Genomic DNA, 26,137 nt, shown 5'->3' with positions numbered 1-26,137 from the left:
TTAACACAGATGAATAGGACTAATAGATGTTCTCAATAAAGAGAAAAATTAGAAAAGTTGACAGTATAAACTGCTACTTCTTTTAACAGCTTGTGGTTTCAGTTAGCACCTGCAGCATCCAACTGTTCAGTATCTGTAAATCACAAAAAACACCAGCATTACCCTCCTTGCTTTTTGTTTCCAGTACCTGTATTTGAAATGCACCATTTTAATTTTAAAAGAATTGTGGCTCCTCAGAGATAATATTTAAAAGAAGAGCATTCTGTCAGAAAAGGAATTGACATCTTCTTTAAATACATGAAAAAATAAAATGAATCAATGCAAATCTGTTATGAAAACAAAACATGTTGGAATTCACTAGTAAACGTCTGAATGAGAAACTCAGGTTTAAGTTTCAAATGGAATGTTTGACTGGAAGTAAATGTGCAGTTACATTATTTTGGTAAGTGTTCAGGCATCTTTATTGTATATTTGAAGTGAACAATTACTTATTCATGGTAGTCCATTAGATTAAAGCGAAGTGTAGTGCAGGTCTCCAGAGTTAAGGTGGGAAGATTTTAAACTTGCCACTTGGTTGGTGTTAGTCATTGAACGCCCCCAAACTACTTGACTTTCATTTCAATCAGGTTCGTACAACATACGGCTCAAGAGCTGGATGTGGCCCTCAAAGATGCCCCCCCCCCCCCCCCCCCAACCACCACCCCCCTCACCCAGGCGGCCCCCAGAGCCAGCTTCAAAATGCCAGTCAAACAGATAAATATGGATGGAAGCATGGAGTTGCTCCTCCAATCACAGGACATTTCTTTCCCATGTTTGCTGCAGATAGACTCATTAACAAATGTGGTGAGAGAAACAATCTGTGATTGGAGGAACAACGAACACCAGCGTTGGTGAGGTCCGGGCCGGTGGGGAGGGGTGGGGGGGGGGGGGGGGGGGGAACCCGTGGGTAGCTGGGTCAACCAGGAGAGCATAACAGGAGGGTAGAGATTGTGGGGGAGGGGATGGGCTAGTGAGCGTATCGAGGTAGAGAGCATGAGGGCTGCAGAGAGACTGCGGTGTTGTAGAGAGCTTGGGGTGGGTGTAGAGAGCTGGGAAAGGGGGTAGAGAGCGTGGCAGGGTAGAGAACGCGAGGGGAATGACGGCCATAAGGCAGGTGGAGAGCTTGGGGCGATGTAGAGAGGGTAGCGGGTGTGCAGAGGGCCTGAGGGGGCAGATATTATATGGCACCTCCCAAAAGAAAAAGTTGGACAAGCCTGATTTAAATCAATATGCTGATAATCTGTTTCAGTGATGCTGGATATTAGTCGCCCTGAGTACTGGGAAAACTATATTGCTCATCTTCAAATAGAGGCATAGGATTTCAATGGTCACCTGAGAGGGCAAACAGTATTCAGACTAACATTTCATGAGAAAGGCAGCACCTCTGACAGAGCAGCACTGAAATGGCAGCCTGGATTATGTGCTTAAGTCCCCGGAGGGAATTTGAAATCATAGCCATCTTTTAAGAATGCCGTTATTGAGTTAGTACTGGCTATTAAATTATCATATTATTAAGACTCAGCCCTCTGTTATAGAGTCAGTGTTTTACAAAAAGAAGCTCTGCAACCCATCGTGTCTGTGTCGGTCTGAACTATTTGTTCTTCCAGCGATTTGTCTGCAGGATTACTGTAAGTGAAACCGTAGGAACAGACCCATTACCATAATTTTGGAACCTTTGCTTAATTGGAAAAGTATATACACAGGAGGGGACAAAAATCTTAAACTACGAATTGTGTCATTCAGCAGAAAAATCTAGGGTAGAAGCAAATAGTAAAAATATATCATGGGCGTGTGGACAAATATATCGGATCATAGCTAGTCATCAAACTCAGTAACCTGGTCCTGCTTTTCTCCCATTCCATTGACCCCTTTAGCCCCAAGAGCTATATCTATGACCCATTGTGACTGAGCCAAGCTCTGAAGGACTGCAGCAATGCCCATATGGCCCTCGTACATAGCTGCCTGTGTCAGGTCAGCCCTGTTCTGTACCTTGGCCACCGCTCGCACATAATCGTAGAAGTCCACTGATTCAGTCCCGGCACCGGCAGGTCTCTGAAATGGTGAATCCAGCCCAGTACGTTTTCAAGAAGCAGTTAGATGTAGCTCTTGGGGCTAAAGGGGTCAATGGAATGGGAGAAAAGCAGGAACAGGTTACTGAGTTTGATGACTAGCTATGATCCGATATATTTGCCCACACGCCCATGATATATTTTTACTATTGGTTTCTACCCTAGACTTTTTCTAGGAGCACCAGATCTCATCACAGAGCAGGTCGTCATTATCCTCCAGTTCATGGACCAGACCCACTGTTATTGCCAACCCAGGGCCTGCGTCGTGCAGTGAAGCAGGTAGAAACCATGGAGGGGGTTACAGGTGCAGCAGGTTGGTGCAGGGAGGGTGGACACGAGAGGGGGTGGTCGGCTGCGGATAGGAGGAGTTGTTCGGGTGGGACGGGATGTTCATTTTGCTATCCAGGCATCCTAGTTGGTGAACCAGGAGGCAATTAGAGTGTCCCGTGCATGCTGGTCCTGGTGCACATGTCATGTGGCCCCTGTGCCTGCCTAGGCCCCATGCCCTGCCCATCCTGGCCCTCCCTGCATCCGCCGCTTCGGATGAGGCCTGGCATTCATCATCCTCCTTAAGCATGTTGCCCTTCTGCTGTGCAATGTTGTGGAGGATGCAGCAGGCCACCACAATGTGGGAGACTCTCCTAACTCTATACTGGAGAAGCCCTCCAGAGTGATCCAGGCACCTGAACTGCATTTTCAGGGCTGATCAGCCATCAGGCACTGCATCATGATTGGTTTCACAGTTTGTTGATAGAGTTGGCAACCTGATCCATGCTCAAAGAATGTGCTCCAAGTTCTGTACCAAGCCACGTGTCAAGATAGTATCAGACTTATCCATATACCTCTACATTGAGTGCAGGCTTTCTGACAGGTTTCCCAATGCACAACACATATGAGTGTGCACACCAATCAGTCTTTTGATCCATAAAAGTCTTCATCTGTGTTCTCTGCCTTGATTGCAGAACACTTTTTATTCTGTGCCACCTTGTATGGATCCTACCTCTATGCTGTTCTCTGAATCACATGCAATTTCAGTATCTGAGTTAGGTGGCTGTGACTGTGAAATTAAGCGATGGGGTGTCTTCATCTTCCCTGCCGTCCTTCTATTGCCTGGTGCAGTCCTTGGGTATCTGAAATGGAAGAAGGAAGAAGGATTGGACTTTGGTGAGGGGGACAGAGAAAGTAAGAGGTGAATGCTTACACCATCTGCAACTTGTAAATCAGGAAATATTGAGGGAGAAGTGACGGGGATTAGGTATAAGGATACCATAATCTTCAATGGTTTTAACCTGCTGGTGGGCTGAGCCGGAACAAGTCCCTCTCCATGATGGTCGGCAGTCTCCTTCTTAGGAACCAGAACATGCAGGTGTGACTGTCCCCCTTCAGTCAGTTCCTTCTGCTGCCTATTATGTGCGACCACCGTGTGCAAAAGAAAGGAAAGTCTGTCAGTGAGTGTGGTGCAAACTGTTTGGCTTCTGTGGTTGTCATAGTTGAATAGCTGCCATGTAAGCAAGATGTGAAATGTGGGTGTGAGTCTTGCAACAGTACTGTGTGTGAGGGTGAGATGAAGCGTGCTGATTTCAGGTACATGTTGTGATATGATGTATATGTTCTTTTAAGGAAGCATATCTTAAATTGCTGTCAGTCACTACCCACCTGGACGAGTTGTGACGCGCTCCCATGGCTTGCATTCAGTCTACACAGCAAATGCTAGAAGTCAGATGTGTATTTAAGTCTGAGTTAATATTATCTGCACATTGTCTGACCTTCAAATACAGACGCACACTATTGTTTCACCAATCATTGTCATGTGATTGAACAGGAGCTAAAAATATGGTGGTTTTTGAAGATTTGATTGAGAAGCAGACAAACCTCAGCCTCTCCACATCCAGCAGAACAATTGGTGAAATAACTGTAACAAAGTGAAACAGCCATATAGAACTTACTGTGTCTCTGAAAATTCTGAAAGTCTGTATGGATCCCACACTACTGTGGGCAGGTTCCCTATTTCTGAGACTCTTGTACCGGCCTCCCCAAACAGGTGCCGGAATGTGGCGATTAGGGGCTTTTCACAGTAACTTAATTGAAGCCTACTTGTGACAATAAGCGATTATTAATTAATTAAGTGGCGTCGCTGACGCAGAATTCAGGGACTTTCATGACAGTAAAACTGGCGTTGAACCTGGATCGATTCAGTAGCTGTGGAGGGGCATGAACCAGCGCCACGTGGAACATAATTGATTCCAATGGAAAACGGTGCGGGATTCGCCGGGTCAGTGATTCACACTTGGGAGGTTGACAAGCTGCAGCCGCATATAACATTACACTCCCCACACACACTCATCCCAGCCAACAAGGTGGCACTGGTTGTTCTGGAGCATGCCCATGCAGCTGATGGGTCAGCTGGGGCCAGAGGGCACTGAAGGAGGTGGCCTGGGGGGGGATACGACCTGTGGCCCTAATTTCATAGTGGGTAGTCAGCAGCGTGGGCAGCTGCATGGCTGCCTTTCCGACTGTGGCAATGATGTTCTATGCCTGTCCATGCCGACCTCACAGCTCACCTCCTGGCCATTCCCTGCTGCTCGTTGGAACCTATTCTCCGCCCAATCGCCTTTCGCGATTTCGGCGCCAGCCAATGGAGAATCCCACCCTGTACTTTTACTCTGGGATATCATCACACTTCATTCTCCGGCCATCAGGCACAGGGTTGCAGTAAGATTGGTCAAATTTTGGAGCATAAGAACATAAGAACTAGGAGCAGGAGTAGGCCATATGGACCCTTGAGCCTGCTCCGCCATTCAATGAGATCATGGCTGATCTTTTGTGGACTCAGTTCCACTTTCCGGCCTGAACACCATAACCCTTAATCCGTTTATTCTTCAAAAAACTATCTATCTTTATCTTAAAAACATTTAATGAAGGAGCCTCAACTGCTTCACTGGGCAAGGAATTCCACAGATTCACAACCCTTTGGGTGAAGAAGTTCTTCCTAAACTCAGTCCTAAATCTACTTCCCCTTATTTTGAGGCTATGCTCCCTAGTTATGCTTTCACCCGCCAGTGGAAACAACCTGTCTGCATCTATCCTATCTATTCCCTTCATAATTTTATATGTTTCTATAAGATCCCCCCCTCATCCTTCTAAATTCCAACAAGTACAGTCCCAGTCTACTCAACCTCTCCTCGTAATCCAACCCCTTCAGCTCTGGGATTAACCTAGTGAATCTCCTCTGCACACCCTCCAGTGCCAGTACGTCCTTTCACAGGTAAGGAGACCAAAACTGAACACAATACTCCAGGTGTGGCCTCACTAACACCTTATACAATTGCAGCATAACCTCTCTAGTCTTAAACTCCATCCCTCTAGCAATGAAGGACAGAATTCCATTCGCTTTCTTAATCACCTGTTGCGCCTGTAAACCAACTTTAATATCTTAATAGCACTTAAATATCAGTCTGCTTACTGTGAACTTTGTGTAGGTTACGTTTAAACAGCAGACTCTGGAAGGTCCAGCTTTAAGCAGACACCACAGACAAAGGAATCTGTTGCTGCTGCTTACTGTTTCTTTAGGAGGTCAGGAGGAGCAGGCTGGACTGGGAAGAATGCTCCATCCAGCTCCCAACAGCTCCTCACAGTTAAAACTGTTTGACTTAATCTTTGAAGCTCTGCTGCCACTTTTACACCTAAATCACTGTTTTGTGGGCAGAGCTTCAATTCAACCTGGCGAAAGAGAGTTTGACAGTGCCACTTTGAAGCATATGGCCAACTAAGACAGTGGCCGCTAAAGGTACTACAATTCAGTGAGCCAAAAAGTTCGAATAGCTATCAAAAGCTCCTGATAGCATTCAGCATCCTGCAAAAAGCCACAGTGTGACTACAAAATTTCCAACTCAAGTGGAAGGCAGCAGGCCTCCTATCTGAGTTTGCTTTGTTCTGCCACTGCATAGAGTTCTGTTTTCTGGACCTCAAAATTGTAACATCAGGTAAACAAGTCATACATATTAAAATTGTTCTAGCTAATGATGACCATAGACCAAACATGTTAGATCTGTCTGACAACCGTGTTAAAAATCAAGAAAAAATATGGCCGGCACTTGAAAATCAATTGTGAATGAAAATCAACTTCTGAATGCACAGTCTGGAATTCATATGCTTTAGGCAACAGCCAACAGAAAATTGGTCAATTTATAAGTAAATGCAGGGACAAGGGGCATGATTGTGAGTTTATGGTATCATAGCTAGCTGACAGAATAATCAAGCTTGTGATAGCATATACCCCAATAGACGAGTTCTAAAAAGACCTCTTGGACCAACCCAAAGGTTAGAGCACAGATGCACTACTGCAAAATAGGTGCAAACATGAAGATATGCTACTGGGCAGACAGAGTATACAGGATCTGCATTATTCCACAAATAGATCTCATGGACATTGAAGTTTAAGACTTCCTACACTTTAAATTAAGCAGTTTAGGCACTATAAGTGGAAAGCACAGCAGCAGGAAACATCCAATAATCCTAACTACAGCATGATAGAGATGGACACAGGATATCGCAGAGTCATCTTTAAGGAAAAGCAAGTCGAACTCTGAGGGTCGATGCGACCTGATGTCCACCAACAGTTGCACCAGGCATAGATGGGGATTGATCCAACCAGAAGATTGACCAGGAAGATGGTATATTGGCCAGGAATCCATCAAAACTTTCATAAGGCCTTGGGAGAATGTGAAGTATGTCAAACCTTCAAGCCCAGCAACCAAAAAGAACCATTGCCAACAATCCACTTGGACAGGATGACATTAGTAGTCCCATGACTTGTATTCCATCTATAGCTGCAGAAGACATGTGTACTTAGTCTCCAGGTTACATTACCCGTATATAGTCTGTTGCCTTTTTTACCTACTGTAAATATGACAATCAATAAGCTCAGAGTCGCCAGGTATCAAATGATACCACCACAAGGTTCAGCCGGATATCAATCAAAGAGCCAAACACCAGTTAGTTAATTGAAGATCAAGGGTACTTTATTTACACACACAATTAATCATGCAACATAGACACTACTAGTTATACACCTATCAACTATGACAACCTGTACTTAACTTCAGGTGCCTGGCTTAGGTCAGAGGAACAGTGGCCGTTGTTCAGATCTGTATCTATCGGGTCTGTAGAAGTAACTGCTGCTCAGCTGGGCTCATCCATCTGGTAGCGGGCGTTGAACTTGAACTTGCTTCTGGTGGTTCTGCAATTGGAGGTAGACATTGCTGGAGCGCCAGGTCCAAGAGAGGCCAAATATATGACAGTCTCTCTTTTTATCCTTGGGGACTTTCACGCTCTTTTGGGCAGCCCTTCAGTTCGGACCCCATTAATTGGGTAATTCTTGATCACTGTGTTCGATTCGAACCAATAAAGGGGCGGGTGCCTTGATGGCTGGGTGTATCCTAAGCGGTCATTGACCCTGTTGTTTATGCTTCCTGAGTACAGGGAGTGACCCCGAAATGTCTGGGATTGTATCGGTCTCTCAAGTATCAGTCCTTTGTCTGGCGGAGATGGACCATCAAAATGCTAATCGGTTGGGGGTTTCGGTACCGTCTGGATTCCTCGCTCACAAATATACATTCAGGCTCTGAGCCTGCCTGAACCTTGCATTGTCCATTTTTTCCGTTATGCCTTGCAGCCTTCCCTGTTCTTTATTGTAAGTGGCCATCCCAGATGGCTACAAATCGTATCTTCAAACAAAGAACCCACATTATTGTTTCACCAACAAAAAAACATGACATGAGTCCTGATTGATGGAGGTTGTTGGTAGATGAGCAGACATGAGTGCAAATTCCACTCCTGGCACTCCACATTAGTGAATCAGTTAATTTTTTTTTACTATAATGCAGCAGCTTTCATTTGAATTTTTCCCTGTGCCAATGCTCAAGTTACTACAGTTATTGAGCTAAATTTGACAACTTTGAGCTCATGACCTCTTGTGCCGATGCACTAATGTGCCTGTACACAATTTCAATCTTGTTTTCCAAAGAAAAAAAGTCCCATGTAAAATCTTTTAAACCCAACTGCAAACCTCCAAAACAGAAAAACAAGCCTTTTTTCCCTGACCTTTCATTATAATTTCAATTCTTGATTTCTGAGAAACAAGGCAGATAATCATGTGAGGCATTCCCAGTCAGCAATATGATTTAGGATTAGAATCTTGCCAATTATCCTTATAAACTTCAGATAAAGTAAATATTGATTGGTATCCAATTACAAAAGTGCACAGATATTAGAAAACGTGAAATAAGGTGCACTTAGTTTAATAAGGACATGGGGAGTCCAGAACGAGTGAAATAAAGAACTCAGATTTATTTAGAACAACACAGTATTTACACGTTCCCCCTCTGGTTGGTGCCTTACTGGCCGACCTTTTATATAATGGTTCATAGAGTTCCCCACCCCTCAGCAGGGAGCTCGTATTCGGCGAGGGCCACAGGGAGATCGTAGAATCATAGAATTTACAGTGCGGAAGGAGGCCATTCGGCCCATCGAGTCTGCACCAGCCCTCAGAAAGAGAACCCCATCCAAGCCCACACCTCCACCCTATCCAAATACCTCAATCCTATCCCCGTAACCCCACCTAACATTTTTTGGACAATTTAGCATATCCAATCCACCGAACCTGCACATCTTTGGACTATGGGAGGAAACCGGGGCACCAGGAGGAAACCCACACAAGCACGGGTAGGACGTGCAGACTCCGCACCAACAGTGACCGAAGCCGGGAATCGAACATGGGACCCTGGTGCTGTGAAGCAACTGTGCTAACCTCTATGCTACCGAGATAATCATTCCCCAACCCCGTCGGTCACGTGCTGGATGTAATATTTAGGATGTTTGAACAGAAAATAGCATTTTCAATCAAACATATTATCAGCTATCAACTTCTCAATTTTGACTAACATTACCTTGATTTTATATCGTTACGACTTTACTGGTGAGATACTGGGTTCTGAGCGAATAACACAACTTTAATATACCTAAAGAGTAAGCAGTGCAAATAAGCGTTCTGATTGAGGATCCAACAGGTTTTGCCTCTACACGCCATAAATAAAGCAAAGCATGACAGGTTCCATTTCAGTTCTACCTGTCAAAGCAAACTGTTGAACATTCAGACTACTTATTCAACAATGTCTGAAAAATAAAGCTTTCCATTTAACACTTTATTTTGAATTATTTTCATTCACAAAGAAGGAATTTGTTGCACATCCTTTGCACTTATTGTAGACTTAACAGTTTCACAAATTATTCTCTTCTGCGCGTGACTGCATGCCCTGTAGGCAAGGTGAATAAAAGGTCTTGCACATCTGTGTTTATTGAGACAAATACCTATTAACCTACGAGCTCAAGTTTAAACTGTCAAATTTTATTCCTGATGTCAACGAAACAGCAGGCGTGATACTCTCATACTATGAACGCATTAGCAGTGATTTAGTCGGCACTATATTGGGTCATTTTGCAGACTGATGGTGGGTTGCATTAAATAGCCTGATAAAAGACTGTTCCTTGAAACATTTTTCTATAAGTGAAAAATTTGGTTTGCAGAATATTCTTCGTCAAAACTACCAGCTTTGCAAACATGAAAAATATATTGGTGAGTTCTGCTCCATCTACAATACAAAGAGAGTTTAATGATCTCTTTCAGTTCCTCCATCGCAGACATAAAAACATTTGACCACAAAAATGCTTGCTTCAGGAAACCAGTTGGGCATGAAGAAACAGGAATACTGTTCATGTTAAGGGGAAAAGTTTTGATGGTCCACCAAGCTCCCCCCTCCTAGACAGAAATGGATGCAGGGATCACAATTAACCTGCATTTGTTGTTTCCAATGCAGGCAGAACATCAAGCTTGGTGCTGTGAATTTGCATGAATTTTGCAAACAACAAGTGCTAAACACGCTGTTGAATAGTCCAGCAGGGGACCAAGGTTTATCTGAAGTGAACACCACTTGAAGTTCTTAAAAGGGAAGTGCATTCTAGCTGGATGTGCTTGTGGAAGAGAGTCTGAGCAGAAAGAAGAATGAATTAGGGGAAGGGGCAGGCACCAAAGTTCCCTTTTCATGTTATGGACAGCTTAGTGGAGGAAGTGGAGAACAGAGGTGTGACCTATCCACATGTGGTCAGGAGATCCTGTGGCCACATTCTCTAAGGCAGTGGGGCCAGATAGTTGTGGAGGTCAATGCCAAGAGTCAAGCCCTGAAAATTCAATCAGCTCAAGGGCAGCGAATTTATCTTCATATGTCATATCCTACCAACTGCACCACGAGCCTCACAGATTGCTCAATGCACCAGCCCCCACCCACCCCCACATTGCACATCACTATCAACAATACCTATCAATTAGGACTTGTATGTAACATTCAAAGATTCTCCTCACCAATCGCACAATCTGCATTGCTGCAGCCTTTGGGAGAGGGATTTTCCGGGCCCATTCATCATGGGTACAAATCCCATTATGGCCGCTAACCCTCATGAGAGGGCCATAATGGGATTTGCGCCGGTGCGATCTAAAAAATATATTTTCCTGCACCACCCCCTGCTGATGACACAATCAGGTTCATGTCCAGTGAGGGCGTGAACCTGATTACCAACCATTTGTATGGATGTAATAACGGCTTATCTTCTGGTGGTGTCAGATGTACCCCCCCCCCCCCTTTCTGCTGGCATAGTGCCATGCCTGCAGAAATCACTACTGCTCTCCAACAGTCGAGATGACCACGCCAGTGGCGTGGAGGCCTATGAAGCCCTCAGGTGCTCAGGGACATGGTAGGGCAATGCCCTGGCATTTCCCCCTGCCACCCTGGCAGTGCCAACCTGGGAGTGCCAACCAGCGTCGAGGGCCTCTAGGAAACCCTATTGGGCGGAGGTGGTGGTAGGGTGGTGGTGGTTCCCACTATGTGGTGATGCCAGTGATGGGGTGGGGCAGGAGCTGAAGCCCCATTGCCGCCGATGGTGTTGGGGAGTGGGCCGTTACTTTCACTTTAAGGCCAGGGTTTGCCAACTCTATGAGGCGCCGTCCACCCAGAGTGATGGCACAATACACACTCCCCTGCTTCCTTTTGACAAAGTGTCAGAAGATCTGGTATGAAAACCTGGCTGTTTCTCTGGGTCAGAACCTAACACTGCAATTTTGGGGGACTATTCAACCCTTCATAGCCACTTTGCACAGCTGTTATACTGCCAGCTATTAAACCATGACAATCGTACCATGCAAACAGATTGCATCAAACACACCAACACACTTCCCTTTCTCTTGCAAGAGATGTTACAGCAAGTGCTAACTGGAGGCATAACGACACACCTCTATGTCCTTCCCTCACGAAGGAGCCATTGCTCATGGAATGGCCCTATTTATCACCAGTGATAAAGCTGAAGCCATAAAAGATCCTCATAGTTAATTCTCCTTCTTACATCCCACTTCCCCCTCAACCCACACTGTGTCTAATTTCTCAGCTCCAGAAGGTGTAAGCACATCATGCTTTCCACTCACCCCCTCACCATAGCCATAGCCTTGTTCCTTTCACCTTTCAGATATCGAGGAACTGCAAGCTAACCAAGTACTGGTAGAATAGAAGAAAGACAATTATGAAGAAGAAACACTGCCACTCACTCACACTCACAGTAATTAGCTCAGTTCTGACACTGATTCAGAGGATAGCTTTGAGGCAGATTTTGCATGTGGTGAGATACCGGACACGAGTGACTTGCTGACAGAGCATGGCACAAAGTTAGCAAATGTCAGCTCTTTGGAGGGCGAGGCACTTTAAGGGATTAACTGTTAATCCTTCATCATGAATTTCTTGATGAATCATTGATTTATAGTGAATGGTTAGTCAGCATTGGCACTTACTACTGTTACAGTTGCGGGGTTTATCTGGAACTGTATCTTTAAATTTAGGATAAATGAAAGGGGCATGTGACCTATTCTGCCGTCTTCCTGACAGTAAACCTGGCTGGTTTGATTGTTAGAGATCAACAGAAGGCTTAGATTGTTTTATTGGGAAGAATGCACAAGGTATTTACATATGGAGGCAATAGCAGCAGGCTCAGAGTCCAAAATGAGGAGACTCTGAGTCTACCAAAGTCCCAGAAAGGTGTTGAAGGTATTGGGTTGTAAACATCTGTGCTGCAAACATTCCATTTACTTCTGAGATGAAAGAAAGTTCAGATCAAGAATAGTTAATCAGCATTTCTACCTGGATACAATGTTAATGTTTTTCATGGGCAGCATGGTGCGCATTGGTTAGCACTGCAGTTTCAGAGTACCAATTCCGGCCTTGTCTGTGTGAGTTTGCATGTCCTCCCCGTGAATGTGTGAGTGTACGCCCAAATGCAGTCCAAATATATGCAGGCTAAGTGGATTGGCCATGATAAATTTCCCCTTAGTGTCTCGGGATGTGCAGGTTATGTTATGGGATTGGTAGAGATATGGCAGGATGGGTTGGGCAGTGGATATAGGTGGAGTGCTCTTTTGGAGGGTCAATGAAGACTCGATGGGCAGAATGGCCTCCTTCTGCACTGAAGGGATTCTATGTTCATGAACAATAGGACAGAGGAAGCCTTTTTTGAGATCAGTTTACATACTTCCCTACAAATCAATCTAGATAATTCACAGCAGTTCTGTGTGGTCATAGGAGAGGTCTGGTGACTTGTGATCTACCAAGGCAAATGTGGGAGAAGGACAGGAGCTGTTTAAAAATCAGCGGTTGCCCATTTAAAGTGGAGATTAGGCGAATTCTTTTTTCACTCAGAGGGTCGTGAGTCTTTCGAACTCTCTTCCAGAAAAGGTGGTGGAAGCAGAGTCTTTGAATATTTTTAAGGCAGATGTGGATAGATTCTTGGTAAGTAATTGGGTGATAGGTCATCGAGGATATGTTTTGTGCTTTTCTCTAATTGAAGAGGTGCATTCTGCAACCTGCTAAGGATTTCAGGAGATTTGTTCTGAGGGAAACAGGACAACAGAACCGGCTTTACTGCTAATGGTAGATTTATGAAACTCTCCAAAAACTGAGCAAAGTATCTGGAGATGGCCATTCAAAGTTAGTACTCTGCGAAACAGTGATATGGGAATCCATTTAAAGATGGGAGCAACCATGAACTGTTTGCTATAAGGACTATAATTCCACGGACGGTGGAATATGTGATAAGTATAAAAGGGGAATGCTCCTCTCTCTAGTTCAAAATATAAATTGCCTGAAAAAGAAGTATTTAGTTATATTGCTTTTAGTAATATGTACAGTAAAAGTTTAAACCTTTCAGTTAGCAGTTGGAAATTCAAATCTCCTTGTAAAATTTAGCAGTCTCTTTGGAGATCATAATACTGGCCCAATAAATAAAGCCAAACAATATCCGTAGTGTCAAGCCTAAATATAGCGAGACAACCTTCCCAATGGAGACTCACACACTGCATCTAGAATAAAACAGAATAAATGATAGACATTATATTCATTATATTGCTATAATCTAATGGATGTAGTGTCATAAACTTATTTTAAACCTTGGGAGCAAAGGTTTTTCTATTTAACCCTGCAATCTGAATTAAGGCAGCAGCTGTATGACACTGCTAGTATGATTATCATAAACGCAGAATTATGACAATTGTTTTCAGCTCATGTTATATTGTGGCTGGGAATCATATTGGAATGACTAGGAGAAAGATCTGCTTAGATGTATCAGAATATTTTTATTTTTTGAGATTTCTGGTGGAAGTGTTCACAGTTAGAAAATATTGTAAAAGATCCTGTAGTAGTTTATAAAGAACTCAGAACGTCCAACCTGAGGGGTGCCTGAGAATTTTAAACCCACCTTTACATCAATCTGGAGCTGTACACCTACCTAGTGAGGTCTCCACTCATTCAGATCAAGAGTTGACTCCAGCTTTACTTTCACAAAATAATCCACAGCAGAAAAGGTTACGTAAAATGTCTTACTTTTTAAAAAAAACAATGGCAGCACAGTGGCACAGTGGTTAGCAGTGCTGCCTCACAGCTCCAGCATCTCGGATTCAATTCCGGCCTCCAGTGACTGTGTGGAGTTTGCACTTTCTCCCCGTGTCTGCGTGAGTTTCCTCCGGGTGCTCTGGTTTCCTCCCACAGTCCAAAGATGTGCAGTTTAGGTGGATTGGTCATGCAAAATTGCCCCTTAGTGTCCAAAGGGTTAGGTGGTGGTGCTGGGTTATGGGGATAGGGTGGATGCGTGGGCTTAAGTAGGGTGCTCTTTCCAAGGGCCAGTATAGACTCGTTGGGCCGAATGGCCTCCTTCTGAACTGTAAATTCTATGATTTTATAAATGCATGAATGTCAGTTTTGTTTTTCATGCCAGATGATTAGCCCGTCTTGTTTAATTTTGTTCCTGAGATTGGGTTAAAATGTCATGTAAATTCAGCCACAAGCAAATACATTCTAATCCGGTTCAAAATAAAATGTTACTAATTATAAAACTTTGGATTTAATTAGGAAATCACGACTATTAAAAATGTATCATTGTTACAGAACAAAACTGGATTAAAGCAAAACGACAGGCTGTATGCCATGTGATACGAGTTCTCCCATTCTACAAGGCCAGGGAAGGGGTAAATTCTTTTTGTATCACGATTTATGTTCAACTTGAAGATGTTTGAATTTTTAAGGTTTATCAGGTTTAACTCAAAATTTGGAATTCATTTGTGGCAGATTTGTTAAGACATAATTTGAAGTTGATTGCAAGGAAATTCTGTATCCAATATAATGGATCAAATGGCAATTGTAAGTCTTCTGGCTGAGGTTTATTCTTATGGTTCATGACATCTGCTGAACTCTTTTAATCACTCCCAGGTATGGATCATTCTCTATTATTTAATTATGATAATGTCATTATCCAAGATTGTTGCAGTTCACTGTAGTAAATGATCAATTAACAATCTGATCCACAAGGGATACTCTGAATATGTCAAAGACTCAGGTGAAATAAAGAGGATGTTGTGATATCGATGGCACATTATAAGTCATTTACTTCCATCAACTCAGTTGTATCTGCAGTAATAACATTTTAATATGCCTGCTATCATAACGAATGGCCATGGCCATGCCTGACAGCATAAATGTATATTCTCTAGATATAGGTCTTGTTTTTTTTTCAAATTTCACATTCATTTAAAAGGATGAAATCATATATTGGCTTGTCTTTCAGTTTGTTTTACCTTACGATGTGGAGAATCCTCAGGACAAGTAAGCAGAAAGGAGTGCCACTTGAACATCACTTTAAGGACACAAGATACTTGCAATACATACTTGTAACTCAGAAAATGTAATTGTTCAACTGTGTCCACAAACCATTCCCCACCACTCCAAACCACCCACTCCCCTCCACCTCTCCCAATCCTAGATCTTCATCTATATATTTTCCTTTAGGTTGGAATTTGGATTATGATTCTTCTGATTCGTTCCGTGCCAATTCCACAGACAGCAGACGCTCTGTGCAGAAGTGACATGTCAATTCACCACTAACCAAGGCAAACTTGTCCACTTTTCTTCCCACTTGCCTGGTCACCCTAACATATCAAAATTGAGTGTTACACACCAATAGTCCAGCTGCATGTAGTTGAAGTTGTCATGATCTTTTGATATCTGTGTGTTAGTGCACATTACTTCATTTTGTAATTATGCCATTAGTTCATGATCGCTAATGAATCTGGAGCGTGGATTCTTTATTCTGAGTTGGATGAACGTTTCAAAAGCAGAGGCCCATTAAAAAATCAGACAGCTTGTCTGGAAAGGACCTAGTCGGAACTTGGCAAATGTTATTTGGTCTATCATGACAGCACAAATAAAGAGGCTTTTTGGAAAGCGGTATCGGTCAGCAGTAGAGCAAACAATCTTGGTTTTGTGAACCCTCAGCCTAATCAGGAAAAAAAATGTCATGGTACAAGATTAATTGTGCAGTTGTAGCATAGCCTAGTATAACAGTCACAATTACAGATGTTCTAGAGCAATAATTTCACTGATTCTGAAGCAGGATAAGGACCCCCTCCAGTGTGGGTCTTACAGGCCGATCTCGCTCCTCAACGTGGACGCAAAGTTGTTGGCTAAGATACTGTCCAGGAGGGTGGAAGATGTGGTCCCGCTGGCTATCCATGAAGACCAAACGGGGTTTGTGAAGGGGAGGCAGCTGAATGTCAATGTGCGGCGGCTTCTTAATGTTATGATAATGTCATCGGCGGATGGGGAGGCGGAAATAGTAGCATCGATGGATGTGGAGAAAGCCTTCGATAGGGTGGAGTGGAGCTACCTGTGGGAGGTGTTGAAGAGATTTGGGTTTGGTGAGGAGGGGGGGGGGGGGGGGGGGGGGGAGCACCGGTTGTCGCTGTACGCAGATGATTTACTGTTGTACATCGCGGATCCGGCGGGGGGGGGGGGGACATGCCAGAGGTGTTGAGGATACTTGGGGAGTTTGGGGACTTTTTGGGCTATAAACTCAACGTGGGGAAGAGTGAGCTGTTTGTGCTGCACTTGGGGGACCAGGAGAGGGAGATAGGGGAGCTCCCGTTGAAGAGGGCAGAGAGGAGCTTTAGATATCTTGGCGTCCAGATAGCTAGGAGCTGGGGGGCCCTGGATAGGCTAAACTTTTCGAGGCTGGTGGAACAGATGGAGGAGGAGTTTAGGAGGTGGAATGCACTGCCGCTCTCTTTGGCGGGCAGGGTCCAGTCGGTTAAGATGATGGTGCTCCCGAGGTTTTTGTTTCTCTTCCAGTGTCTCCCCATCTTGATTCCGAAGGCTTTCTTTAGGAGGGTTAATAAGAGTAATTTGTGTGGGCGCGGAAGACCCCGAGAGTGAGGAGGGTATTCCTGGAGCGAGTCAGGGAGGTAGGTGGTTTGGCATTTCCCAACCTGTGTGGGTACTACTGGGCTGCGAATGTGGCAATGATTCGTAGGTGGGTGATGGAGGGGGAGGGTGCCGCATGGAAGAGGTTGGAGGTGGCGTCCTGTGTGGGCACGAGTTTGGAGGCACTGGTGACGGCCCCGCTCCCACTCCCCCCGGTAAGGTATTCTACGAGTCCAGTAGCGGTGGCTTCCCTCAAAATTTGGGGGCAGTGGAGGCGGCAGAGGGGGGAAGTGAAGGCCTCAGTTTGGACCCCGATACCGAGCAACCACCGGTTTGCACCAGGGAGAATAGACGGTGGGTTTATGAGTTGGCATAGGGCAGGCATTAGGCAGATGGGGACCTTTTCCTCGACGGGAAGTTTGCGATCTTAGAGGAGTTGGAGGGGAAGTGGGGTCACTCCCCGGGAATGCTTTCAGGTATATGCAGATTAGGGCGTTTGTTAAGCGGCAGGTGGCGGAGTTCCCGCTATTGCCGCCTAGGGGGGTGCAGGATAGGGTGCTCTCGGGGAAGTGGGTCGGTGAGGGTAGGATCTCGGCAATTTATCAAGTGATGCAGGAGGGGGAGGAGGCCTCGGTGGAGGAGCTGAAAGTGAAGTGGGAGGAGGAGCTAGGGGAGGAGATCGACGAGGGGACGTGGGCGGACGCCCTGGGGAGGGTGAATTCGTCCTCTTCTTGCGCACGGCTCAGCTTAATTCAGCTGAAGGTGCTGCATGGGGCGCACATGACTGGTGCCAGGCTGAGCTGGTCCTTTGGGGGTGAGGACAGGTGTGGGAGGTGTTCGGGAGGCCCGGCGAATCACACCCACATGTTCTGGGCATGTCCAGCGTTGGAGGGGTTCTGGAAGGGGGTGGCGGGGACCTTGTCCAAGGTGGTCAGTTCCAGGGTGGAACCGGGCTGGGGGATCGCTATCTTTGGGGTAGCATCGGAGCCGGGAGTGCAGGAGGCGAGAGAGGCCGGTATTCTGGCCTTTGCGTCTCTAGTAGCCCGGTGTAGGATTCTCTTACAGTGGAGGGACGCGAAGCTCCCGAGCCCGGAGGCCTGGATTAACGACATGGCCGGGTTCATCAAACTGGAGAGGGTCAAGTTCGCCCTGAGGGGGTCGGTGCAAGGGTTCTTCCGGCGGTGGCAGCCTTTTCTTGATTTCCTGGCAGAGTGTTAGGGGGTGGTCAATCTCAGCAGCAACCCGGGATGGGGGTGGGGGAGGGGGGGGGGGGGGTGGGGGGGGGGGGGGTGGATTATGGGCTGTTAAGGGGGTTTGTTTTTGCAACTATGTGTTTGTTACTTTCTTTTTTGTTATTAATTTATTGCTTTGTATTGGGGGGGAGGGGCTTTTCTTTCTGTTTTTTCTATGCCTTGTTTATTTTATTGTTGGGAGAAAATTTGTTGTTGAAAAATTTGAATAAAAATTATTTTTTAAAAAACAATTACAGATGTTGACTACAGTACAGAAATACATCATACATAGGAGAGTTTTTATGATTCTTTTCATTTTTTCAGAAAGGATAGAACCATTCTTCCCTTTATCACCTTCTATTTGAGTTATGCTTTAGATAAGTGCTATTTGTCGACCCTTGGAAATATTTGAAAGGATAATTCTAATTGTTTACAGATGCTTTTTTCCAGATAGGTAGACAAACATTGATTTGTCCTTATGGAACAAGAGCTACCATCATCCGGCGTGACAAGTTTGAAACAGATTTAGTATGCCAACCTGGTGCCAAGATTTCCGTGCAGAAGACAAGTAAAGAGAGGATGTGTGTGTGTGTGCGCACCGCTAATACTGAAATCAGAGAACTCACCCAAACCCTCTTCAGCAGACGGGTAACACATAACCCAGAGGTCAACCTGCCACAGTCAGATACCTCAGTTAGAAAGTAACAGATGTTATACAGGTTCTAATGATCTACAAAAGAGACAGTAATAGTGAGTGGCAGAGCACCTGCAGAAAGCAACTACAAAGAGACATAACTGACATAACTTCCTTCAACAGAGCTTTATACATGACCTTCCAAGACTTCTGTAACATCTTGGAAAGACATTTTTGGAGCTGAACTTTATTAGTTCCTTTCCCTGGGGACTGCTCCATCCTTCCTAGCAATTTGGGAAATAATACACAAATTAAGTTCAAATTAAAGTGTTTTATACATTCCTTACTGATTACCATCTTAGTTTAGTGCATTTTATTTGAAAAGATGAACAATTAGTGTGACAAACTATTAGAATAGAATAGAGCTGAAAAAGTAATGGCTACAACATTTTATAGTATTTGTAGTTCCTGCACTTTCAATCAAAATAATTGTGTTATCTTGACTGCTAGATATATTTTAAATTACATGTGAACCCAGTTGGTGAGATTGTGGAGAGGAAGAGGAAACAATCTTAAGACAGATTCGAAACATCAAAATTGATATGAAAACCAAAAGTACTGCCCTCTCAGAGACAGCTCAGATTCTGCCTTTGTTTTCTTCAATAACATGTGGCAGAGTTTAATTTCCCCACTCCACAAACCTGGAGCAGCCTGTGAGGCAGGTTGTGCTGAATAATGGGGCAAGAAAGTTCAGGGTGGACAGTTTGTTGCCTTCCTGACTCCCTGCTATTAAGTCCGGTCGTGGAAGGCCTTCCCACCTGCAGGCCATGAGGTTCTTAAGAGCCATTTAAAGGCCTCCGCCTACTGCCTCTGTTATAATACGAATGGTAGAGGGCAGGGGGGGGACGGGACACCAAGTGGGAAATCTGTTGGGAGATGGTGTCCCTCCTGGTCTGACACCCTGTTCTCAGGCGAGGGATTTGCCACGTACTGAAAAGCTGCTTTCCTCTGATAGACCTCTGATAGGTCGGAGGCGGATACCTGCCCTGCAGGACTCAGGATTCCCAACCATAGACAGCAGACTGCCTGATTGGCCGTTAATCACATCTGGCTCCCGGAACTGGTGTGACTTCTGTGGTGATATGCATCACTGTAGATATACAAGGGGTTAATGTAAGCACACGTAGACTAGCTAGACACTAGAGGGAGCACCAGAGACATGACACACAGACACTCAACCAATAGGTCAGTAAGATAGGCATGACCAATGGGCATTTACGATACACACAGAGGTGACACTACCACAGGGGGGCATTACACCAACCCGTATATAAAGGACACAGCACACATGATCTTCCTCTTTCCAGTGGAGACACTCAGTGAGTACAGACACAGGGTTGATTCAACATCACACCCACCACGTGGATTGTAGCAGACTGGTCCGTCAGTCTGAGTAGCTATAGAAGGATTAACAGTAGTGGCAAATCCAAGTAGGAGAATTGTAAATAGTTTAATAAACGTGTTGAAGTTATCTCCACGTCTGAACCTTCCTTTGTCAGAGTGAACATCAAGGAAGCTGCTTATGATACGCTAAGAGCATAACAAGACAACTCCATTGCCGCCTTCTCTCCAGCCAGTGGATAGGACCATCACCAGGAACATTAAATTCCACCCATAGAGTTCGATGATCTCACTCTGAAGCCCAGCAAATCTCTAATATAACACCATACTTTGCAAAATATCTCCCACGTTTCAATTCTCCTTGAGCTCCAATATTGCCCCATCTTCTTTCCCGACTCCTTCTCAAGTTTGGTCCCCATATTGTCAAGTGCTTTGAGATGTTTTATTGTGTTAGAGATATGGCTTGAATCTTGCAGTCAGTGACAATGCTGCGCACATTACTGCTGCCCGCAAAGATTTTCCCGACCTGCGCTACTGTGCATTTGTTCCAAGATCGTCTGACACTGGCTAAAGAAAAAATGCATAGTGCAGTGTCTCTTGGAGAGATCCATTGGATTACAGTAGAGTTGGGAGAAGAGAGGACACGGCCCATTTATACAATACTGACTGCCATATTCAGGTAAATTTAAAGGTCAGTGAATGGGTGAGTGAATGAACAAATCTGACAGTGGGTGAGTAAGTGTAGGTGGGTATGTAGGAGAATTGATCAAGTGGTTAGGTGGGTGAGGTGGGTATGTTGGTGAGTGGGTAGGTGGACAGGCGGATGAGGCTTATAGCTGGGAGAGGGGCAAGTGTGGGTGGATAGGTGAGCGAATAGGGAGGTGGGTGAGTATAAAGGACACAGTGGGGTAGATAGGTGGGTAAATGGATGGGTGGTGAGTAGGTAGGTGGGTCAGTGGACGTAGCCTAGTGGTTGGGCGGTAACCAGACCTGGTCGGGAGGAATAGTTGGGTAGTCGGGAGTAGTCAGGTCAGATTGAGTTATCGAGTGTTCAGGGGTAGTCGTGTCTGGCTGGGGAGAGTAATTGGATTTACGGGATAGTGGGATCTTGGCAGGGATGTAATATAAGAACAAAGAGCAAAGAACAAAAAAGTACAGCACAGGAACAGGCCCTTTGGCCCTCCAAGCCTGTGCCGACCATGCTGCCCGTCTAAACTAAAATCTTCTACACTTCCTGGGTCCCATCCTATTCATGTATTTGTCAAGATGCCCCTTAAATGTCACTATCATCCCTGCTTCCACCACCTCCTCTGGCAGCGAATTCCAGGCACCCACTACCCTCTGTGTAAAAAACTTGCCTCATACATCTCCTCTAAGCCTTACTCCTCACACCTTAAACCTATGCCCCTAGTAATGGACCCCTTTACCCTGGGAAAAAGCCTCTGACTATCCACTCCGTCTATGCCCCTCATAATTTTGTAGACCTCTATCAGGTCGCCCCTCAACCTCCGTCGTTCCAGTGAGAACAAGCCGCGTTTATTCAACCGCCCCTCATAGCTAATGCCCTCCATACCAGGCAACATCCTGGTAAATCTCTTCTGCACCCTCTCTAAAGCCTCCACATCCTTCTGGTAGTGTGACGACCAGAATTGAACACTATACTCCAAGTGTGGCCTAACTAAGGTTGTGTACAGCTGCAACATGACTTGCCAATTCTTATACTCAATGCCCCGGCCAATATAGGCAAGCATGCCGTATGCCTTCTTGACTACCTTCTCCACCTGTGTTGCTCCTTTCAGCTACCCGTGGACCTGTACACCTAGATCTCTCTGACTGTCAATACTCTTGAGGGTTCTACCATTCACTGTATATTCCCTACCTGCATTACATCACATTTGCCCGGATTAAACTCCATCTGCCATCGCTCCGCCCAAGTCTCCAAACAATCTAAATCCTGCTATATCCTTTGACAGTCCTCATCGCTATCTGCAATTCCACCAACCTTTATGTCGTCTGCAAACTTACTAATCAGACCAGTTACATTTTCCTCCAAATCATTTCTAAATACTATGAACAGCAAAGGTCCCAGCACTGATCCCTGCGGAACACCACTAGTCACAGCCCTCCAATCAGAAAAGCACCCTTCCATTGCTACTCTCTGCCTTCTATGACCAAGCCAGTTCTGTATCCATCTTGTCAGCTCACCCCTGATCACGTGTGACTTTCACCTTTTGTACCAGTCTGCCATGAGGGACCTTGTCAAAGGCCTTACTGAAGTCCATAAAGACAACATCCACTGCCCGATCTGCATCAATCATCTTTGTGACCTCTTTGAAAAACTCTATCAAGTTAGTGAGACACAACCTCTAATATATAATGCAATATATTAGACTAAGTCTCATTATAGGTTAAATGTAACAGCCTGTGATATCTTGGAACAAAGTGACATACATTCCTGTGATCTGGGACTTGAGAAGAGTAAGTGTGGTCAGATGTTAGGTCGGGTGTTCTCATAACTGTAAATATTTTATAATAACATTAGAAGGTTTGGCAGCCAGCAGTCTTTGCGAATTCATAAAAGCGAGTCCAACCCAACAACACAATATATGGGGAAGTGGGGTTGGGTAGTCAGATGGTTGGAAGGTAGTTGAGTTAGATTGCTGGGTGGAGGGTTGGTGCGGATGCTAGTTACGTGGTCAGGGGTACTCAGGTCTAAGGGATTGTCAGGTCCGGTCAGAGGGGTAGTCGGGTGATCAAGGAGGTAGATGGTGGTCAGGGGGTTGTTCGGTGGTTGGGAGAGGATGTGGAGTTACCTTGGTGCCATCCCAGCAATCAGCCTGGTAAACATTGCTGCACTCCCTCTGGAGCAAGAACATCGTTCCTCAGATAAGGAGACCAAAACAGCACACATTATTCCAGGTGTGACCTCACCAAGGCCCTGTCTAATTGCAGCAAGACATCCCTGCTCCTGTACTCGAATCTTCTCACTATGAAGGCCAATATACCATTTGCCTTCTTTATCATCTGCTGTACCTGCATGCTTACCTTCAATGACTGATTGACCAGGACACGCAGTCTCATTGCACATTCCCCTCTCCTAATTTATGTCCATTCAGGTAATAGCTGCCTTCACCTTTTTGCTACTAAAATGGATAACCTTGCATTTCTCCAAATTATACTGCATCTGTCATTCATTTGCCCACTCACTTAACTTGTCCAAATCAAACTGAAGGAGCTTTGCAGCCTCCTCACAGCTTACCCTCCCACTCAACTTTGTGTCATCTGCAAATTTGGATATATTACGTTTTGTTCCTCTACTAAATCATTAATGTATTTTGTGAATAGCTGGGGTCCTCGCACTGATCCCTGCAGTACCCCACTAATCACTGCCTGCCAATTTGAAAAAGATCCATTAATTCCTACTCTTTGTTTCCTGTCTGGTGACCAGTTTTCTACCATCTCAATACACTACCCCTAATCCCATGCGCTTTAATTTTACACATTAATCTCTTATGTGGGACTTTGTCAAAAGCATTCTGAATATCCAAATATACCACGTTCACTGGCTCCCATTGTCAACAATGCTTTGTTCTTTCATTCATGGGATGAGGTTGTAGATGACACTTACCTGCCAGGTCCTGCCGTGTGTGAGGTGAGTAATTCACGCCGGCGGGACTGGGCAAATCTTTATGGCGATTCGGCCCATCGGGGGCCCGGAGAATCGCCGGGGGGGAGTCGGGGCCGCTGTCAACGGCCCCCGACCAGTGTGGTGGGAATCCCGCCGGCCCCCTGAAAAATGGCGCTGGAGAATAGGGCAGCCGGCATCGGGGCGGCAGGGCGGGATTTGCGCCCGCCCCTGGGGATTCTCCGACCCGGCGCCGGGTCGGAGAATCCCGGCCAATATATCTGAGAATGGCCCCGAAAGTGAGGAATTCTTACCTTTCTGGGGGCTAGGTTGCTGCCAGAGTCGACCCCGCAGCTCCAGCCGGCGCCGAAGCGCCAGCACGAGTCTGCGCATGCGTGGATCGGCCGGCGTATTTCAGCGCATGCGCAGAATGGCTGGGGTATTTCCTCACATGCGCGGAGGTTCCCTTCTCTGCTCCGGCCCCCGGGTAATATGGCGGAGCCCTACAGGGGCCCGGCGTGGAGGAAAGAAGGCCCCCCACGGAACCAGCCCGCCCGCAGATCGGGCGGCCCCGATCGCGGGCCAGGTCACCGTGAGGGCCCCCCCAGGGTCGGATCCCCTGCCCACCCCCCCCCCTCAAGACGGCTCCCGCATACTCTCCTTTATATCTAATATCTCTGAACTTCACCCTTCCTGCCAATTTTATAAACTAACATCGGTTAAATGTTGTGAATCACTCGGGGACAAATCATTCCGCCCAAGAAAAGTCTTCGCAATTGACAAAGCCATTCTGCTTTTCAGTTAGTATTGCGAACATTTGCCATGCATTCCCATTAGCCTAACCCATTGTCAATATCCCAACACATCTGTCACACAATCCATCAATTGTTATGGCCCCGGGAGAGACTAGTAACGTGTTTAGGTTTATCTTAGAATCTGAAAACCCAGGGATATACTGAAATTATTAAATTATAAAGTTCATAGTTTAAAACAAAAGACTTTTACTGCACCAAAACCAAAGAACTTGACTACTAATTACTACACTTACTACAGTCTATCTTAAATGGTCAGTTACATTAAAGGTGTTAAAAGTCCAATAACCACAGCTACTTAAAATCTAAACAGAACTTCTTAACTCAAACTTCTTCCACACCGATTTGACTTAAATCTCCAATATCTCAACTCAGAAACTTAACATAAATTGGAAGATCAACCACTTGATCGGAGATCCGTTTCAAAGATTCATGTAAAGATTCAGATTTCTTGGGCTTTCCAATTATATCTGGTAATGCTGTCCCTTCAAATTTCCTCCAACCATCACACAGTTTCACCCCACCCCCCCGCCCCACCGCCCCTCCCAACCTGTGTTTCACACAGGTGCCGTGAGTGTCTTGAGTGTAGCCACATCAGGTCCAGGTCAGAACTCTCCTAGTTTTAATATTCTTTAGCCCTGGCATTTTGCATCTAAGGAGTCTCATCCTCTCACTTCGCAGCTTGGCTATTCCAGAAGTTCAAGTAGAGTACTTAAAGTATCAATGTTTTGTTTACATCTGTAACAAACACATACAGAATTTTACCTGCTTCTCTGGATACATGGAATACCACGCCCCCTCAAAGTCACATACCAACCTGGCTATTGTCATTGCTTCACCGTTGCTGGATCTAAAGCCTGAAATTTCTTTCCCAACAGCATTGTGGTTGTTACCATAAGATATGGACTATAGCACTTCCAAAAGGAAGATCATGACCAACTTCCTAAATGTAATTAGAAATGCTAGACTTGCCAACCTCCCAGAGATTAACAAATAAAAAAAGAAAAAGATGTTCCCTGCTTTCAACTGGTTCTAAACTAGCTGAACTCAAAACATCTTACAAAACAGAACCATAACCAAGAACGTATTCACCCGATAAGTAACTTTCAGTTGACCTGTTTCTATGGTTTATCATCCAGGCAACTTGGTCACATGATCTGTTACTGGAAGCCATCTGCTTTACCAGAAATCCCCTTTCAGAGGTGCCTAGTTCTTAAAGGGACCATCACCATAACAGAAAACGTGGGGCGTGATTCTCCAAGCCCCGCGCTGGGATGGGTAATCACCGCAACCGTGCCAGGCCGCCCCGACCTTGTATATGACATATATAGAAATGGAAAAATCAAATGTAATAATGGAAAAAATTACTTTCAAAAGACTCAAAGTTAAATCTATAAAGAATTTTCTTGCAATTATGGTCAACTGGGAGACCTTTGCTATGCAACCAACTGATAATGTTCATTTGTCTCAATTGATAATCCTTATATG

Source organism: Scyliorhinus canicula, chromosome 8 (assembly GCF_902713615.1).
Source record: "Scyliorhinus canicula chromosome 8, sScyCan1.1, whole genome shotgun sequence".
Classification (NCBI taxonomy): domain Eukaryota; kingdom Metazoa; phylum Chordata; class Chondrichthyes; order Carcharhiniformes; family Scyliorhinidae; genus Scyliorhinus; species Scyliorhinus canicula.
The sequence above is the reverse complement of the archived record's forward strand: the minus strand, read 5'-3'. Positions refer to the sequence as shown.